At 46.3% G+C, this 17683-nt stretch overlaps 1 long non-coding RNA gene across 2 annotated transcripts in view; it reads left to right on the forward strand.

The window, feature by feature from the left end:
- Positions 1–17683, forward strand: part of LOC132429413 (uncharacterized) — a 91270-nt gene that overhangs the window by 68821 nt on the left and 4766 nt on the right. The window lies entirely within an intron of this gene.

The following is a 17683-nucleotide window of genomic DNA, read 5'->3' on the forward strand; positions in this document are numbered from 1 at the left end:
CCCAAAAGTTGCAGGGCAGCAAGAAGTCATTCCTTCCTTCCTTCAGTCGTTCAACATGTATCTATTGAGCTTCTGTTTGGGACACACAGAGTGAGCAAGGCAGACATGATTTCTGATAGGCAGAGCTTACAGCCTAGCTAGAGACACAGACGAACCAGTGCCTTAAGTTCAGAGAAACCTGGAGGGCCTTATTTAGTGAATAGACCTGGAGCTTCTCGAGAACAGTCATGGGAGAGGAAGGCTTTGTCCAAGCAGTTGCATTTCTAAGGTGTGCAGATCATCTCCAGGCCAAAGGGATTCCCTGTCTTCCTGTTCTCTGCATATGGACCCTTCTGGCTTTCTGCTGCTCTCCCATTGGCTTCATAATGATTTGAATCTACTATTTTAATACATTTTTTCCTTTCAACTTTTCTCTTCGACTTAATCTCAATTTCAATTCCTGCCGTAAGCTTGAAAGTATCATGGTATAATTTGAAAAGAATTCACTAGGAAGGAAAAATAGTGAAATGGCTATCCCAGTGAAGTCATAGAAAATGTAGAATTTAGAATTGGAAGTGCCGCATTTCTCGTCCTGCAACTGTGTTCACTTCTGTGCCTTTGAAAGTCCTTATATTCTCATTCCTTTTCTTTTGGTTTTGAACAAACCGGGTAAAAAGACACACCCCAAAGCTCTGGGAGGGCCTCGTAAACTGGTATCTAGGCAGAGTAAAGCAGTTCTGCTTTCCGGGTGTCTGGTTATGAGTTTCTAAAGCTCTTGCTTCACCCAGTCTACTCTGATGCTCAGGTCTCTAGAGGCAAGCTTTGAAAATGACCTGCTCCTTTTATAGTACGTGGCCCATTTTTAATCAGGTTGCTTGTTTTCTTATTACTGAGTTTTAAGAGTTTGTTGTATATGTCGGATAGCAATTCCTTATCAGGTATGTGTTTTGCAAATATTTTCTCACAGCCTGTGACTTGTATTCTCATTTTCTTGGCCATGTCTTTTGTAGAGCAGAAGTTTTAAATCTTAATGAAGTCCAGCTTATCAATTATTTCTTTCATGGATCATGTCATTGGTGGTGTATCTAAAAAGTCATCGTCAAACCCAAGGTTATCTAGATTTTCTCCTATGTTTGGAATACTTCTCAGCAATAAAAAAGAATAAAATATTTATGCCGAACATGGATGGACCTCAAAACAATTACCCGTGTGGAAGACAGGCAAAAGCAGAGTACATCTTTTTTTTTTTTTTAACATCTTTATTGGAGTATAATTGCTTTACAGTGATGTGTTAGTTTCTGCTTATAACAAAGTGAATCAGCTATACAGTACATCTTGTATGATACCAGCTATATAAATCTTTAGAAAACACAAACTAATCTACAGTGATCGAAGACAGACTGTGGTTGCCTGGGGAAGAGAGTTGGGGGGGGGGGAAGGGACTGGAGGAGAGGATTAGAAAGGGGGTGAGGGGACCTTTTGCGGGGTTGGATGTGTTCACTATCTTGATTGTGGTGATCGTTTTACATGTATATACATATGTCAACACTTGTCAAATTATATAGTTTAAATAGGTGATGTTTATTGCATGTCAATTATACCTCAATAAAGTTATTAAAATAATACTTATGTGATAGATGCAGAGTTTAAAGAAGAGGGAATGAGAAGGTCTGATCTATATGGTAAATTTTTCTAAAAGTTGGAGGTGGGGCATCTAAAACACAGGTCAAAGCAGTTTTATATACAGGTAGGGACACCCCTTTGGTCACAGGAGGGAGAAAAGAGAGGCTGGGGAGAGATGCCATTTCCCGCATCGTGAATCTCTTCAGCTCCTCAGTTACTTCTTCTTCCTCTTGTCTCTCTTCGTCCTTTCTCTGGGCCTCCAATCCCATCAGGTCTTCATCAGTAAGCCCCTCATGTTACACAGCAAGGAGTTCAATGAAGTCATCCTCTTGCAGATCTAGCTTGAAATAAAGATACTGTACTTCTGTACTCTACACAGTACTGCACAGTAAAGTGCACAAAAGCACAACCGCTTGTAGAGGATGCACGCACGTGACAAGGTACGCCAGACACGTGAACCAACTTACGTGATTGGACATACGAACACACGTTCGCATCTTTGAAAGTTCGCAACTTGAAGGTTCATATGTAGGGGGCTTACTGTAGTTGAATTAAGAATGGGAGGAATTGAAAGCAGTGATCAGAGAGCAGAGAGTAAACGCTTGAACTAGTTACGTTCAAGGTAGATAAGCTTTGGATGGTAACTAAGTTCATGGTGTGATTGTTGAGCTGGACGCTGGGGGCCTTGGAGTGGGAACTTAAGAAAGTCTATGTGGATGTACTATTGGGAAGGTTGTACTATTGGGAAGGTTGTACTATTGGGAAGGTTGTCTGGATTTTGCTGATTGCCATCACTGGAGCATCATTTAACATGTTCTCTCTTCCTTTATTTTCTGTAAATTGATATTTTGATGTAGAAACTTAATCAGGTTCAGGTTTGTTTGTTTGCTTTTGTTTCTTCGTTTTTTTCTTTTTTGCAAGGCTCCTTCACAGGTAGTGGTGTGTACTTTTATCAGGACATATGTGGTGTCTGGTTGTGTCTCTTTCTGTGATACTAGCATACGTTGGTGATCTTCACCGAGATTTGCTTATTTTGAATGGTGACGTTCTAAATCAGTCATTCCTTGTTCACTTACTATCTTCCATAAAGAGAAAACTCCCCTCATCAATTATCTAGTTACCTGAAGATTCAGTTCATAAGGGGTAAATGCTTGATGTTTTTCCTTTATTTACTAATTTTCAAAGTCATGAGTTGCCTTCCTGGCATCCCTCCAAAGGTGATGAATTAGTTTTATTTTTAAAATTCTGAAGACGTGGATTTATACATATTTGACGTGCTTCAACCCATTGTAGTTTTTATTCTTACCAACACTTGCTTGTCCCGCTTCCGGTCAGTGGAAGCCTCTTCAAGTTAGCTCCTGTGTCCCTTACATCCTTGTCACATGACCTAGTGGCGTTTAATAGTTCCACTGCCTTCTGCAACAAGCAGACATTCCAAGACAGACTTATGTAGTTCCCGCCTCACACCTGGAATGAGCCGTTTCCAAGGAGTCCTGATTCCTTTCAGTGGGAAATAAAATATAGAGACCATCATCTAGGTGCCTGGAGTTTCCATTGCCACTGGGTTAGCCACTGTTTCTTGGTCTTTTCCGAAGGCAGAGCTAGGAAACACTTTTTTTTTTTTTTAAGATAAAATACATCATGAATTCATACTGATGTCAGTCACTTTAGCATTCATGGAAACAAAGCATCCAATTTACAAATACATTGCAAGTTTGAAAAAAGAGATGGAAGGGAAACCTATAGATACAAAAAGACTTAAGGGATATGCCAGCTATGAGAATGTAACCCCAAATAACTTTAAATTAGTGCTTTTTGTTTCAGCATATGTAAAATAATATGTAAAAATGTAAAAGATACATGGAGCGTTTTTTGTAAATCTTGAAAGAAGTGAAAAATGCGGTAAATTGAACATTGGAAACTCATCTGAATTGAGCGCATATACATTCTCTTATGCTATTTTTGTGAATACTTCTTTTCACCTTTATGAATAAAGCTAGCTTTGAAGCAAACTCTGTGTCAACCAGTGTTTTAAACAGTTAGAACCTGACACTGGGTCTAAAACTGGCTTGATTCTGGAAAGTAAGTCTTGTACAGCTACCTCTGTGTCAAGAAGCTTTTTTTTTTTTTCCGCCGTGGCCTCTCCCGTTGCGGAGCACAGGCTCCGGCCGCGCAGGCTCAGCGGCCATGGCTCACGAGCCCAGCCGCTCGGCGGCATGTGGGATCCTCTCGGACCGGGGCACGAACCCGTGTCCCCTGCATCGGCAGGCGGACTCTCAACCACTGCGCCACCAGGGAAGCCCGTGAAGAAGCTTTTTAAAGAAATACGCACTCACTGAATTCTTTGATTGCCATGACGATACACTGGTGTTCCAAGATCCAGACAGGCACATAGCCTTGATAGTGAAAGCAAATATTTGCCAATCCTTAGAAAGCAATAGAAAACAACCAGCTCCAGCGCATCTCAGGCGTTCGTGTGTGTGCACGAATACTCCTCCTTGCATGTTGAACGTCTGCTTTGATTGTCCTTGTATCTCTGTAGCTATGCTTTGATTCACAGTGACTTTCTCAAATAATGGAATTTATTTGCATTGAGCACATACTGCAAATAAAAAGGAATAAATGGCTGAAGGAGAAGCCAAGGAAGAGGATAGGGGGGAACAGGAAAAGGAAGACTAGCTCTGGGACCTCTGAGGGCCAAAGCATGATGATCTGGGTCCAGAACCGGAGCTCCAAGGCTGGCCCAGACCTCAGGGTTCACCCAAGACTGCCAAGAAAGAGCAGCGCCCACGTCCGGAGCTCAGCACCGCAGGCAGCTCCTACCGAGGGTCTCCCAGCTTCTCTGCACCACTCCCACTTCTCTGCTTGCCACTCCATAGCGAGGACCGGCGCTGTCACTGTGCCTCAGATGTGACCCCTCCCACCGAGCTTCCTCCAAATGCTAGAACCCCTTTCCAAGGTCACTGCTAATGACAACAGACCCCCAAATCCCTACTATTCCTAAGCTTCTGGAAACACAATAGAAGAGGTGGGAGGAGGACTGGCTCTTTCCCAGAACAGGTGGGTGGATGGAGGGCTTGATCGTTCACACTCGAGGGGCAGACTGAGCTCTGTTCTCTGCACCCCATGCTGCGAGGGCATGCAGAGACAGGTTACCCCAGTGACAGCTGTGGGAGGCGGGGCAAGGGCACCGGCAGGGGAGGCTGAGGACACGGGGGTCTGCCCACCTCAGATCAGGTTCAGTCACCTCAGCCCTCTTAGCAGCAAGCCCAGTTTGGTGGGGGGAGAAGGACCCACAGCTGTGTTAGGGAGACCTCACCATGTTGGCCCAGCTTCCCTGTCTCTGAGCAGAGATGCTAACAGTGCCAGCTTCACGGGCTGCTGAGGTGTTAGGTGTGATGATGTAAGTGGTCCTCACTGCGGGGCCCGGCGTCTGGTCAGAGTGCATAGAGAGACTCGGACCAGGGTCTGCTACTCTCAGCAGACCTACCTGTGTGTTCAGGGAGCTGGGTGCTTGGGAAGGGATGCCGCCCGGAGGAGGGGAGCCCCGGCAGCACCGGCACGTCGACCGAGGATCCCCGAGGGGCAAGGACTCGCCCGACAGGCCTTGGGGTTCTTGGAACCACTTGGGGCAGGTGCACTCAGCTGAGACAAAGGGGTGAACGCCAGACCCCGCAGTCCTGCCGGCCAGACGACACCCGTCTTGACGGACAGGGTGAACGTGAGGCAGCTCCCAAGCCCTGGCTGCATTCTTGAGCTGCAGGAGAGGCCGCCTTTGGGTTTCGGGTCGTTCACTGACCCGAGGCCCTACTTCCTCGTCCTCTCCTCCCCCAGTCCCTCCCCACCTTCTTGTTAAAACTGTTTCAAGGGTTCTGTCAGTGAATGATCTTATTCATAAAGCAGGGGTGATGACAGTTTGCAGAGCTAAATGGGCACTTAACTGTGTGTCTAATAAATCTGCAACCAAAGTAAACAGAGGGAAGAGGGTTTGGGAAGGAAAGGAGGTCAGGTATGAAAAGAGCCTGTCACAGTGATTTACCAGCCCTCGCAGCAGGCAGCGTCCACCCTGCACCCTCCTGGCCACCGCGGGCCCGGAGCAGCAAGGGACGGATGGTGCACGCAGCTGGACAGGCACACACAGATGGACGGGCACACACGGCTGGACGGGCACACGCGGCTGGACGGGGGAGGAGGTGGGGAGGGCCGCGCATCCACCACCCACTGGAGAGGCAAGTGCAGAAGGAGACTGGGAGGCCGAAACATGCTGGCGCCGAACCCCATCCTTTTCAGGATCCACACCCGGATTACAGCTGTTGTTACCAGGACCTTTCTGCCGCCCCAAACCACCCTCCACCCAGGATTTGGGTGACAGTCTGGGATTAGAGGCATAATTCAGGTGACTTACCAAACACCTGTTGTCCCAGAGCTAATCACCCTCCCAGGTGCACAAGGGGCCAGCTTAACCCTCTCTTAGCGGCCCAGCCTGGGGAGGACATCGTGCGGATGCATCTTCCATGAGTCACCTTCCTTGCCCAGAAAGAACACCAGCTCACAGGGTAGGGGCAGGGGCAAACACCACAGAAATCTACCTGGAGCCCCTGCCTTCGCTCTGAAACTCACTGAAGTATAAGTGTCTCCAGCAAGATGTTCGCTTATTTGAGGGCAGAGACATATTCCTTGGCCCCCTCCTGCCTCCCCTGCCCTGGGCAGGCACAGGGGAGACACTGAGGAAGCACCTGCTGACGCTGGTGGTGGCCCTAGAAGCCCGGGCAGCCGGCTTTCTGAGGGCAGAGGATGCCCCTGGCTTCCCACCTGGCTGCTGGAGCCTCTCTCAAAGGGCTGCCATCTCCCCCAGCCTCCCCCAGCCCCTGCCTACTAGTAGGAAGGGTGTGTCAGGCTGCTGCCCACCCGAGGCTTTAGAAGGAGGTGCCATGCTTGGAGCTGAGCCCCAGGTGCAGCTGTCACCTTCTGCCCTTGACCCGCCCCAGCCCTGCCCCATCCTCCAGGACCAACTCAGCCCCCTTCAGCCATCTCTGCACAGCACCTTGTGCGCCAGGTGAAGCCGCCTCTCACCCACCCACCACCAGCTACAAATATGATTTTGGTCTAAATAGGATTTAATTAACTTGTTTATTTCACATTATTTTTTACTGTGTATAAAATATTTATGTTACAACTAACTGCTGAACAATTATCGACAAGAAGACACTGGAACTCACCAAAAAAGATACCCCACATCCAAAGACAAAGGAGAAGCCACAGTGAGACGGGATGAGGGGCACCATCACAATAAAATCAAATCCCATAACCACTGGGTAGTTGAGTCACAAACTGGAGAACACTTATACCACAGAAGTCCACCCACTGGAGTGAAGGTTCTGAGCCCCACGTCAGGCTTCCCAACCTGGGGGTCTGGCAATTGGAGGAGGAATTCCCAGAGAATCAGACTTTGAAGCCTAGCGGGATTTGATTGCAGGACTTTGACAGGACTGGGGTAAACAGAGACTCCACTCTTGAAGGTCACACACAAAGTAGTGTGCGCATCGGGACCCAGGGGAAGGAACAGTGACCCCATAGGAGACTGAACCAGACCTACCTGCTAGTGTTGGAGGGTCTCCTGCAGGGACGGGGTGACTCACTGTGGGGACAAGGGCACTGGCAGCAGAGGTTCTGGAAAGTACTCTTTGGCATGAGCCCTCCCAGAGTCAGCCATTAGCCCCACCAAAGAGCTTGCAGGCTGCAGTGCTGGGTTGCCTCAGGCCAAACAACCAACAGGGAGGGAACTCAGCCCCAGCCATCAGCAGACAAGCGGATTAAAGTTTTACTGAGCTCTTCCCACCAGAGCAACACCCAGCTCTACCCACCCCCAGTCCCTCCCATCAGGAAGCTTGCACAAGCCTCTTAGATAGCCTCATCCACCAGAGGGCAGACAGCAGAAGCAAGAAGAATTATAATCCTGCAGCCTGTGGAACAAAAACTACATTCACAGAAAGATAAACAAAATGAAAAGGCAGAGGACTATGTACCAGATGAAGGAAAAGATAAAACCCCAGAAAAACAACTAAATGAAGTGGAGATCAGCAACCTTCCAGAAAAAGAATTCAGAATAATGATAGTGAAGATGATCCAGGACCTCAAAAAAGAATGGAGGCAAAGATCGAGAAGATGCAAGAAATGTTTAACAAAGACCTGGGAGAATTAAAGAACAAGCACCTAGAAGAATTAAAGAACAAACAAACAGAGATGGACAATATAATAAGTAAAATGAAAAATACTCTAGAAGGAATCAATAGCAGAATAACTGAGGCAGAAGAATGGATAAGTGACCTGGAAGACAGAATGGTGGAATTCACTGCCACAGAACAGATAAAGAAAAAAGAATGAAAAGAAATGAAGACAGCCTAAGAGACCTCTGGGACAATGTTAAATGCACCAACATTTGCATTATTGGGGTCCCAGAAGGACAAGAGAGAGAGAAAGGACCTGAGAAAATATTTGAAGAGGTTATAGTCAAAAACTTCCCTAACATGGGAAAGGAATTAGCCATCCGTGTCCAGGAAGTGAATAGAGTCCCAGGCAGGATAAACCCAAGGAGAAACATGCCAAGACACATAGTAATCAAACTGACAAAAATTAAAGGCAAAGAAAGATTATTAAAAGCAACAAGAGAAAAATGACAAATAACATACAAGGGAAATCCCATAAAGTTAACAGCTGATTTCTCAGCAGAAACTCTACAGGCCAGAAGCGGGTGGCATGACATATTTAAAGTGATGAAAGGGAAGAACGTACAACCAAGATTACTCTACCAGGCAAGGATCTCATTCAGATTTGATGGAGACAAGCAAGAGCTAAGAGAATTCAGCACCACCAAACCAGCTCTACAACAAATGCAAAGGAACATCTCTAAGTGGGAAACACAAGAGAAGAAAAGGACCTACAAAAACAAATCCAAAACAATTAAGAAAGTGGTAATAGGAACATACATATCGATAATTACCTTAATGTTAATGGATTAAATTCTCCAAAAAAAGACATAGGCTCGCTGAATGGATACAAAAACAAGACCCATATATATGCGGTCTACAAGAGACCCACTTCAGACCTAGGGACACATACAGACTGAAAGTGAGGGGATGGAAAAAGATATTCCATGCAAACGGAAATCAGAAGAAAGCTGGAGTAGCAATACTCATATCAGATAAAATAGACTTTAAGGGCTTCCCTGGTGGCGCAGTGGTTGAGAGTCTGCCTGCCGAAGCAGGGGACACAGGTTCGTGCCCCAGTCTGGGAAGATCCCACATGCCGCGGAGCGGCTGGGCCTGTGAGCCATGGCTGCTGAGCCTGCGCGTCTGGAGCCTGTGCTCCGCAACGGGAGAGGCCACAGCAGTGAGAGGCCCGCATACCCCCAAAAAAAAAAAAAGGAAAATAGACTTTAAAATAAAGAATGTTACAAGTGACAAGGAAGGACACTACATAATGAACAAGGGATCAATCCAAGAAGAAGATATAACAATTATAAATATATATGCACCCAACATAGGAGCACCTCAATACATAGCTATAAAAGAGGAAATCGACAGTAACACAATAATACTGGGAGACTTTTTTTTTTTTTTTTTTTGTGGTACACGGGCCTCTCACCGTTGCGACCTCTCCCACTGCGGAGCACAAGCTCCGGACGTGCAGGCTCAGCGGCCATGGCCCACGGGCCCACCCGCTCTGCGGCATGTGGGATCCTCCCGGACCGGGGCACGAACCTGCATCGGCAGGCGGACTCTCAACCACTGCGCCACCAGGGAAGCCCCTAATACTGGGAGACTTTTACACCTCACACCAATGGACAGATCATCCAGACAAAAAAATTAATAAGAAAATACAAGCTTTAAATGACACAATAGACCAGATACATTTAATTGATATTTATTGGAGATTCCATTCAAAAACAGCAGATTACACTTTCTTCTCAAGTGCACATGGCACATTCTCCAGGATAGATCACATCTTGGGTCACAAATCAAGCTCAGTAAATTTAAGAAAATCGAAATCATATCAAGCGTTGTTTCTGACCACAGCACTATGAGATTAGAAATAAATTACAGGGAAAAAATGTAAAAACACAAACAAATGGAGGCTAAACAATACATTACTAAATAACCAAGAGATCGCTGAAGAAATCAAAGAGGAAATCAAAAACTACCTAAAGACAAATGACAAGAAAAATGACGATCCAAAACCTATGGGATGCAGCAAAAGCAGTTCTAAGAGGGAAGTTTATAGCAATACAATCCTACCTCAAGAAACAAGAAAAATCTCAAATAAACAATCTAACCTTACACCTAAAGGAACTAGAGAAAGAAAAACGAACAAAACCCAAAGTTAACAGAAGGAAAGGAATCATAAAGGTCAGAGCAGAAATAAATGAAATAGAAACAAAGAAGGCAATAGCAAAGATCAATAAAACTAAAGCTGGTTCTTTGAGAAGATAAGCAAAATTGATAAACCTTTAGCCAGACTCATCAAGCAAAAGAGGGAGAGAACTCAAATCAATAAAATTATAAATGAAAAAGGAGAAGTTACAATGGACACCACAGAAATACAAAGCATCATAAGAGACTACTACAAGCAATTCTATGCCAATAAAGTGGACAACCTGGAAGAAATGGACAAATTCTTAGAAAGGTATAACCTTCCAAGACTGAACCAGGAAGAAATAGAAAATATGAACAGACCAATCGTAAGTAATGAAATTGAAACTGTGATGAAAAATCTTCCAACAAACAAAAGTCCAGGACCAGATGGCTTCACAGGTGAGTTCTGTCAAACATTTAGAGAAAAGCTAACACCCATCCTTCTCAAACTCTTCCAAAAAATTGCAGAGGAAGGAACACTCCCAAACTCATTCTACGAGGCCACCATCACCCTGATACCAAAACCAGACAAAGATACTACAAAAAAAGAAAATTACAGACCAATACCACTGATGAATATAGATGCAAAAATCCTCAACAAAATACTAGCAAACGGAATCCAACAACACATTAAAAGGATCATACACCAGGATCAAGTGGGATTTATCCCAGGGATGCAAGGATTCTTCAATATATGCAAATCAATCAATGTGATGCACCATATTAACAAATTGAAGAATAAAACCATATGATCATCTCAATAGATGCAGAAAAAACTTCTGACAAAATTCAACACCCATTTTTTGGTAAAACCTCTTCCAGAAAGTGGGCATGGAGGGAACCTACCTCAACATAATAAAGGCCATATATGACAAACCCTCAGCAAACATCCTTCTAAATGGTGAAAAACTGAAAGCATTTCCTCTAAGATCTGGAACAAGACAAGGATGTCTACTCTTGCCACTATTATTCAACATAGTTTTGGAAGTCCTAGCCGTGGAAATCAGAGAAGAAAAAGAAATAAAAGGAATACAAATTGGAAAAGAAGAAGTAGAACTGTCACTGTTTTTGGATGACATGATACTATACATAGAGAATCCTAAAGATGCCACCAGAAAACTACTAGAGCTAATCAATGAATTTGGTAAAGTTGCAGGATACAAAATTAATGCACAGAAATCTCTTGCATTCCTATACACTATCAACGAAAGATCAGAAAGAGAAATCCAGGAAACAATCCCATTCACCATTGCAACAAAAAGAATAAAATACCTAGGAATAAACCTACCTAAGGAACTAAAAGACATGTACTTGGAAAACTATAAGACACTGATGAAAGAAATCAAAAATGACACAAACAGATGGAGAGATATACCATGTTCTTGGATTGGAAGAATTAATATTTTGAAAATGACTCTACTACCCAAAGCAATCTACAGATTCAATGAAGTCCCTATCAAATTACCAATGGCATTTTTTACGGAACTAGAAGAAATCTTCTTAAAGTTTGTATGGAGACACAAAAGACCCCGAATAGCCAAAGCAATCTTGAGGGGAAAAAAACAGAGGTGGAGGAATCAGGCTCCCTGACTTAGACTATACTACAAAGCTACAGTAATCAAGACAATATGGTACTGGCACAGAAACAGAAATATAGATCAATGGAACAGGATAGAAAGCCCAGAGATAAACCCACACACCTATGGTCATCTAATCTATGACAGAGGAGGCAAGGGTATACAATAGAGAAAAGACAGTCTCTTCAGTAAGTGGTGCTGGGAAAACTGGACAGCTACATGTAAAAGAATGAAATTAGAGCACCCCCTAACACCGTACACAAAAATAAACTCAAAATGGATTAAAGACCTAAAGGTAAGACCAGACACTATAAAACTCTTAGAGGAAAACATAGGAAGAACAGTCTTTGACATAAATCACAGCAAGATCTTTTTTGACCTACCTCCTAGATTAATGGAAATAAAAACAAAAATAAACAAATGGGACCTAATGAAACTTAAAAGCTTTTGCACAGCAAAGGAAACTATAAACAAGATGAAAAGACAACCCTCAGAGTGAGGGAAAATATTTGCAAATGAATCAACGGACAAAGGATTAATCTCCAAAATATATAAACAGCTCATGTAGCTCAGTATTATAAAAAACAAACAACCCAATCCAAAAATGGGCAGAAGGCCTAAATAGACATTTCTCCAAAGAAGACATACAGATGGCTAAGAGGCACATGAAAAGATGCTCAACATCACTAATTATTAGAGAAATGCAAATCAAAACTACAATGAGTTATCACCTCACACCGGTTAGAGTGGTCATTATCAGAAAATCTAAAAAATGCTGGAGAGGGTGTGGAGAAAAGGGAACCCCCTTGCACTGTTGGTGGGAATGTAAATTGATACAGCCACTATGGAGAACAGTATGGATGTTCCTTGAAAAATTAAAAATAGAACTGCCATATGACCCAGCAATCCCACTACTGGGCATATACCCAGAGAAAACCATAATTCAAAAAGACACATGCACCCCAGTGTTCATTGCAGCACTATTTACAATAGCCAGGTCATGGAAGCAACCTAAATGCTCATCGACAGACGAATGGATAAAGAAGATGTGGTACATATATACAATGGAATATTACTCAGCCATAAAAAGGAACGAAATGGGGTCATTTGTAGAGATGTGGATGGACCTAGAGACTCATACAGAGTGAAATAAGTCAGAAAGAGAAAAATATCATATATTAATGCATATATGTGGAATCTAGAAAAATGGTACAGATGAACCAGTTTGCAAGGCAGAAACAGAGACACAGATGTAGAGAGCAAAAGTTTGGATACAAAGGGTGGAAAGCAGGGGTGGTGGTGGGATGAATTGGGAGAATGGAATTGACATGTATACACTAATATGTATAAAATAGATAACTAATAAGAACCTGCTGTATAAAAAATAATTTTAAAAAGTAAAATATGTTGCATAAAACAATTATTTACTTTTGGCCGCATGGCTTTATTTTTATTTGCCATGGCTTGTGAGATCTTCATTCCCCGACCAGGGATTGAACCTGCACCCTCAGCAGTGAAAGAGCAGAGTCCTAACCACTGAACCACCATGGAATGCCCTAAATAGGATGTTAATTCTCTTTTAGACAAACGCTTCTGTATGCGTCTCTTTCCCAGGCTGCTGGCTGCAACCCCGTCTGCGATCTCCTTGAAGGGGAATCTTCCGAGGGCATCTTCTTCAGAGCCCCATCAACACCTTCTCCCCCAAAGAGTTAACAAGATGGGGGTGAACTGACCCTTGGCCTTGCGGGCCACCAAGTTGGGGCTCCCCGTCACCCCCTCCACCCTCTGTCCCTGGGGAAGTGGCCTGACACTGCTTCCCTTGGCAGACGGGACTGTTTCTGCAGACGACAGAGGTGTGTTGCTCTGCCTTCTCTCTTGTCTCTGAAAAATGCTGGCACCCCCCAGCCCTGCAGCCAGCGAGCGAGGCCCGAACAGGGGTCAGTGCCCGGGAGAGCTGCTTCATGGCCAAGAGCTGGACCTTCCCTCCTGCTGAGAACTCAGAAGCTCTGGGCCAGGAACGGTGTCAGCAGGACACCAGGAGCATCTAGATCCTCCAGGTGCCTTGGGAGTCTCAGTGCAGAAAAAGAAACTCTGAAAAACAGCCTCGAGGAATTTACGTTCTAACAGGGAAACAAAACAAACCCGTGTGCTCTTTGGAAGTATGGTAGGACCACAGTGATGATGACAAACGATGCAGTTAGAGGAAGCAGCGGGAGAGGAAGGAACAGCTTAGACTGGGATAGAGGTGAGGTTATTGAAGGGACAGAAGAGGTGGCTTCAAACTCATGCTGAGGAGGGTAAGGGAGCAGAAGCAGGGCGGGCAGGGAGAGGGCATTGTCTCCTGGGCACAGAGCAGCTGGGGCGCAGCCTCACAGAGCAGGGCTGAAGGATCAGAAGAGGAGGGAGAAGCCTCTGGAGAAGCCTGGAAGGTGCAGCACTCGGTGAGGGTGGTGGAGAGGAGAGAATCGCAGGGGAGGTTTGTGTATACACAGCAGCAGCCCCCGGTGCTCTAGGCAAACAGGTAACTCAGTGCATAGAAATCCTGAGAAGCAGGTGTTCTGTGTGTGTGTGTGTGCAAAGCACAGTTCAGCTTTCTAACCCCAATACTTCCTGCTCTTCAAATAGGATGGGGGTAAGGTTTCGGCAGCACCTACAGAAAATTACCAGTGGATCCGGCAAATGCCTAGAGGCTGACCAGGGCTGCTGGGGAAGCCACGGGGACAGTCTTTAACCCGGTCCTGCGAAGTCCCAGCTCATTTTCTGCTGAGACAACAACACGCGACCAGGCTGACAGAGCACAGCTTCTTGAGGAAAGAGCTTCGTGCCCTGCAGTCCAGCTCCAGCCCAGGCGCGGCCCGGGCATGGGGCAAGGCTGCGTGGAACGATGTTGAAGGGTGGTGAGAAGGGCAGGGGAATCTATAAACAACTCTGAGGGGAGGTCACTGAGGTCTCCAGGCCCCCTCTCTAAGACGGTTCTAGAACCGACCAGTCTCTGAGACAAACCTGAAACCAGCCCAGTTAAGGTTGGTTTCTGATAGATCTGTCCGGTCCAGTTTGAGGGCCAGAAGCGTGAGACCCACTGGGGGCGATCGTCTGAGTCAAGCTGGGTGAGTGTTGTCTCAGCAGACCTTTGTAGACTGTGGAGAAGGGGCGTGTAGGCCAGTCGGGGGCGCCGTGACCCAGAACAGGAGGGCAGTGCTCGGCAAGCACCCCTGGGCACTCTGGGAGGCTGGGACCTGCCCCAGGAACCCAGGCGGTGGAGCAGAGGCAGGGAGGCCTCCTCCAAACCCCTGCTTTAGCACGAAGCTAAGTGCAGGGAGCCTGTTGCCGTGGAAGTTTTTCCAGCCCCTGAAAAGGCGCAGGCGGTTTCCAGTGGGGGAGAGAGGGCACGCTAACCGTGAAAACCCTCTGCAGGGACTCAGGCCCCCTGGCTTGGTTTTCAGCATGGCCCCCGACCAGCTACACGACCCAGGGTTAGACGCTGAACCTCGCTCTGATGAATGGGGCTTCCTGTAAAACTGGAAGCAGCGGCCCATTTTGCAGCCTTAGGGGCAACACCAGCTAAAAGCGCGTGTAAAGAGCCTGTCGCGTCCTCACAGGGAGGCCGGGATGCCGCGTGGTCAGCTTCCCTCGGTGGTCAGTTTGCCTCGGCCCTCTCCCTTCCTCTGGAAAACAAAAGGCAGCAGGTGACCGGACTCTAAAAGAAGACCCTGAACCCTCAGGGGTCACCATCCTGGATGCCGGAGAAGGGAGAGAATGCTTTTGTTCAGCACGGTCCTCAAAGGTAGATGACTGTAGGGGAACAGATGTCCAGAGGCCTCTGAGAAAGAAGGTGAAGAAGAGAGGAAATGGTCCCCCGTAGGGACCTGTGGAGCTGGTTTCCGGGTGCCGGTCACAGGGCTCGGGAACTGGAGGGAAAAGGGAAGGATGGGTGTGGAGAAGGACCAGGGCGTGGCCCCAAATCAGTGCCCACCTGCGCCGGAAGGGCCTCGCTCAGACCCGTCTTTGATCCACGGGGCTGCGCTCTGCCGAGCTGTGGCTGGAGGATAAGCCCAGGGCTTGTCAGTGGAGGTGACCTTGGACTCGGGGCTTCCAAAACAGGAGGAAAGATAATCCAGGCTCTTCAGCTCCCCACTCATCCCTTGAACCCTTAGGGCCAAGAAACAATACCAAAGATGACAGGCCACGAACTCAGGGCTGGAAGTCAGAAACAGGGCCCAGAACTAGGCTGGGGAAGACCGAGTGTGTGTACGTACATCTGTACCTGTGCAATGGCAGTCACCGTCAGACACCTGAGAGAAGGACTGTGAGAGTCCAGACCCAGAGAGCAAAAACCAGCCTAAGAAAACAGTGTCCAAATGATGGCCTTTCTGGGGTGGGAGGGCAGGACGGAACAGTTCCTCAGGAGGGAGAATAAGCTGGCAGAGACTCACCTGCTTGCTTTGGCCACGGTGACACCACCTGGTGGGCAGATCACAAAGCCGTGTGTGGGGTGGGCCGCAGGTGAGGGAGCTTCCCGCAGGCACGGAGCAAGAAGCCCTGCCGGCAGCTGGGGCGGGCTACACAGACTGGTTCTCGGACGCCAGACCCTTACCTCGTTGGTGTATTCACAGAGTAAGAAAGAGACTGCTTTCTCTTTGTTGATCTCAATAGCCAGGGGAAGGAAGGTGCGGCCTTAAGCAAAGTCGAAATGGTAGTCACTAGGCGGCTTGAATCCATTCCTGTCCAAAGGAGTTGTATGTTATAAGCTCTCAGGCTTATGAGTTTTTGATATTTAAATTTTAAACAAAAGCCACCCTGAATAGTCACCACAGTACCTGAAATTTTTAGCACTAATAAAAGATATAAAAACATGTCAAAAAGAAAAGCAATTGAAGTCACTGTCCATGTAAATGGAGGGAAGCAGGAAGCCAGATTATTAAAAACAAGCAGATATTCCCGTTTAACTTTTTAGAAAGAAGTATATGATTTGTTTTACAGAACTAGTGACAGGCTTTACTTCCTAGTTGAGGCAATTATTAAAGTCAGTTTATATTTCCCCAGCCCACAATCGGGAATTACTGAGTAATTAATAATTGGGGGTCCATAAAAGGGGCCCTGTGCCCTGTAGGACATAACACGTGAACATGTCAGGGGAACGGTGACACAGCCCCTGTGAGATCAGGCCTCAGGCCCATTTGCAGGATAGTCAGGCAAGAAGCAGAGTCAGAGTTTTCTCTTTCGGAAGCCTGGAACCCACCTCTTTCCTGGTCTTATTAAAAGTAGGACGTGATTTTTTTTTTATATATATAAATTCGTTTTATTTATTTATTTGACTGCGTTGGGTCTTTGTTTCTGTGCGAGGGCTTTCTCTGATTGCGGCGAGCAGGGGCCACTCTTCATCGCGGTGCACGGTCCTCTCACTGTTGCGGCCTCTCCTGTTGCGGAGCACAGGCTCCACATGCGCAGGCTCAGTAGTTGTGGCTCATGGGCCCAGTTGCTCCGCGGCATGTGGGATCTTCCCAGACCAGGGCTTGAACCCATGTCCCCTGCATTGGCAGGCAGATTCTCAACCACTGTGCCACCAGGGAAGCCCTAGGACGTGATTTTAAGTTTAAAACCACAGAGCACATCTAGCCAAGTAGTTCTCAGTTTTTCTTTTGTTAAAAGTTGTAGAGCCCATCGTTCAAATGGCTACTTACTATAGAAAAATACACAAGAACCAGTAAAAACGGTTCCCTGTAGCAGGTGGGGGCATTGGGTGGAGAGGGTGGGAGGGAAGCAAGACTTCTTTTCATATAGCTTGACTTTTGAAACCTATGAATTTATTGTCTCTTTGAAAAAGTAAAACACTTTTTGAAAGCTGGACGCTCATCATGTAAAGTGGCTACAGCAGAGCCCCCTGGGCAGGAGACGGTGGGAGGTGAGGGGGGCAGAGGCCCTGCTCCCGTTTCTCTCGTGCTGTTTCCATTTGCTCTGCACTTGGACACCAGTGGGCCTGGCCTAATCTTACATGTTCCTTCTGGGGAAATTAAAGCCCAGGGAGCCAGGCCATCTCTCCGTCTCTCTTTCCATAGGACATATTCAAGAAGGGCTAAGTAGTACTCCATTGTG

This window comes from Delphinus delphis, chromosome 8 (assembly GCF_949987515.2).
Source record: "Delphinus delphis chromosome 8, mDelDel1.2, whole genome shotgun sequence".
In the NCBI taxonomy this organism is placed as follows: Eukaryota; Metazoa; Chordata; class Mammalia; order Artiodactyla; family Delphinidae; genus Delphinus; species Delphinus delphis.